The sequence below is a fragment of the Mytilus trossulus genome, chromosome 5 (genome assembly GCF_036588685.1).
Source record: "Mytilus trossulus isolate FHL-02 chromosome 5, PNRI_Mtr1.1.1.hap1, whole genome shotgun sequence".
Classification (NCBI taxonomy): domain Eukaryota; kingdom Metazoa; phylum Mollusca; class Bivalvia; order Mytilida; family Mytilidae; genus Mytilus; species Mytilus trossulus.
This window is the reverse complement of record NC_086377.1, coordinates 57,980,102-57,983,800: the sequence shown is the minus strand read 5'-3', so window position 1 is coordinate 57,983,800 and position 3,699 is coordinate 57,980,102.

The window sequence follows — 3,699 nt, the reverse complement described above, 5'->3', positions numbered from 1 at the left end:
ACACCCCCCTTTTTATCAAAACTGTTTCAAAGATTTATATCAGACAATAACCAGTGAGTTGCTGGAACTTTGCAGACCATTTTTTTTTTATTTGTAAGTTATTCTACACTGGTTTTCATACATGTGTGCATCTCTGAAGGACACCTACAGGTGCGGCAATTCTCGCTACATTGAAGACCCATTGGTGGCCTTCGGCTGTTGTCTGCTCTATGGTCGGGTTGTTGTCGCTTTGACACATTCCCCATTTCCTTTCTCAATTTTATGTAATGATTTTGTATCATTAATCATTACACAATGATAAATGGAATCAAAATGAAAAACTGTTAGATTTAAAAATATTTACATGCAAGTATATCTTTATTTATTATGTATAATTTGTATCTACAACAGTGGTTCAGTTTATAAAGTTTTACTTACTCTTATACATAAAGTATTAAGATTATTAAGAATCGGTGCTTAGCAATAAGTTTTGTTTTACACCAAGTAAAAAGCACCATTTAAAGATCAGTTTCTGATTACAGATCAGTGTGATGTTACTTGCTCTAGAGGACTATAACAATGAGAACTAGCTTACAGTCAGTTTCATTGTATATTTTGCTTACAAAGGAAATAAAGGAGCAGATTGAATTTTCAATTGTAATTGTCTACATGGTGTATTTTAAACATTATTGTTTATGTTTAGTTTTTATAAAAACCTAAATAAAAAAAATCAGGGCATTCACTTTTATATTTTATTATAATAAAATCGCAAATTTTACCTATGCAATTATCTTAAGAGTTTTAAGTGCATTTTGTTATTTAATAGTTTAATATCAGAATCATATTCCTCCTAAATCTATTCCATTATATACAATTAGTGAACAAGTGGATTTTACTTACTGGTACAGGTCATTTAATTTCAAAGATATGGGTTACTGTGGATCCATTTATTTTCGTGGGTACCAATTTTTGTGGATTAAGAAACACTTGCATATTCATGGATATTTAATTTCGTGGTTTTTCTGAAATTATCATACAAACCTCATACCCGTAGCCAGGGGGGTTCGGGGGGTTCGGACAAACCCCCCCCCCCCCCTTGAAAACTATTAAGCACTGTTAAAGTCGATGTTCTGTTCGAATTGTGACTGTTAAAGTCGAGTTTGTGAGTCAAACGAACCCCCCTTTGGAAATTCCTGGCTACGGGCCTGAACCTATAGAAAAATTATCATTCGTTTAATATTTAATTTCGTGGTTTCATTGTGCCCACAAAATCCACAAAAATTGGTATCCAACGAATAATAATGAATCCACAGTATATCATGGAGCAATTTTTGAAGGCCTTGCACAATTACTTAATATAATTTTGCAATGGATTTCTTTGCTTAGTTCAAAAGATTTAAGCTTGAACTCTAATAAAATGTTAAATAGCAAACCAGCATGTTTTGACCTCCTACAGCTTGAGAATTTAAGGGGTTGCAAATCAAATTAGTTGTACATGTATAAGTACATTTTTGGAGATGATTAAGGGGAGATAATTCAAACATTGAAATTAAAATAAAAATGACTTGAATAAGTATTACTCCTGACAGATAATGGTGATGGAGACATAGAGAAAGATTTTCTTGAACTATTTGGTCAATGAAATTGATAAAAAGTACATTAAAATTAAAATTAATCTACTGTTTTTGGTATAAAAAAAAAAAAAAAGTCCAGGCAATTTTCAAAAACCGTGAAGTCAATTAAAACCTAGGTTAAGGGAAGTAACTCTGAAAATCTTTACTATGTTTGTGACAGTCATTTTCATAAATATACTCTAAGCTTCTAGGATACATAGATTACTTCAATCTGTTCAATCAGGTAAATGATTAAAACAAATTGATAAAACTTGCCTTTTTTAAACGAATAACTGATTTAAAGAGTTATCTCCCTGAAGTAAGGTCTACAACCTTAGTTAAACATTATCAACCAACAGAATGAGTGGAAATCAAGTGAGGGTTTTATTTTTAATGCTGTTCAACTTCATATTTTATTTGGCCTTTTAACTTTTATTTGAGCGTCACTGATGAGTCTTTTGTAGATTAAACGTGCGACTGGCACAAATACAAAATTTAAATCCTGGTATCTATGATGAGTGATTTTACCTTAGTTGAGATTTTTTTATTTTTTTCTTGTCTTAAATTTCACTTGTTAGGAATATCACTATATGTCTTATATTAAAAACATATTTTGTAAGGCATTATGACAAATTAATTATATATAGTCTTATCATACTCTTATACATGTATTTATCTTGTTTATACATTGATTAAATTTGATTGTTAAGTTTTAAATGATTTGCAATTATTGTATAACAAATACAGCATTACTTTTGATTAAATTTTGAAATAACCCTTTGTTGTTAATTCCCTGTTTGTTTGGCTTGCAAATATTGACTTGCTTTTAGACATTCCGTCTCCCAAAACATTCGTCAAAAAATTCTTGCTCAAACCATAAATTCAATTATTTCAGCAATAAAATCACATTTTGTGACATGCAACACTTAATTAATACAGGTATAATTTTGCAAATGGTACAATATAAAGTAAGAAGATGTGGTATCATTGCCAGTGAGAAAACGAGTTTGTTGTTATTCATTGTTAATTTTTTGTTTGGGTTGTAAATATTAACTTGCTTTTAGATATACTGTCTCCCAAAAAATTATTTCAAATATTCTAGATCAAACTATAGATTCAGTTGTTTCAGCAAAAAAACACATTTCTTCTTCAGGCTCCATGAATATTTTGATTTTGTGACCTGCAACACTTATTACAGGTTTAATTTTGCAAATTATTCAATATAAAAGTTTGAAGATGTGGTATGATTGCCAATGAGAAAACTAGTCACAATAGTTATCAAAGGTACCAGGATTATAATTTAGTACGCCAGAAGCGCGTTTCTTCTTCATAAGACTCATCAGTGACGCTCAAATCAAAATATTTATAAAGCCAAACAAGTACAAAGTTAAAGAGCATTGAGGATCCAAAATTCCCAAAAAGTTGTGCCAAATACGGCTAAGGTAATCTATACCTGGGATAAGAAAATCCTTAGTTTTTTGAAAAATTCAAAGTTTTGTAAACAGGAAATTTATAAAAAAATCAGAAGAGTTTAAATGACATGGATTTTAGGCATTTATAGATCACACTATGGCCTTCAACAATGAGTGAAACCTATTCTGTAAAAACAGATATATAAGGTTCAGACAAGAAACGTGTTACAATTCAAACGAGGAAAAAATGTCATAAGTTGTAACCATACAATTTAGGAAAAAGCAAATATGACAGAAGTGATCAAACAACAACCACTAATTTTAAAGGCTCCTTAGTTTTGACAATGTAGCATGATTAAAATATATGTGAGCAATTCACCCTTTCCTAACCTGAGACAGCGTTATAGCAGTACATCATAAGAACAAACTGTAAAAAATGCAATAATTCAATAGATACAAGCAGAACAGAAAACATTTAATGAATGTTTTTGTTGTTTATAACTCTATTTTCCTCAAAGAACATCAATGAACTTCTGCATTAATATCAACCAGAGATGAAATATTGTGTCCAGATATGGTGAAATGTCTTACTGCAGACTGTTTCCTTGTTATGTCTGTGGGTCTAAAAACTAGAGGCTCTCAAGAGCCTGTACCGGTCTCCTGATTCTACTTGGGTTTTTGAAATCATATAAAAA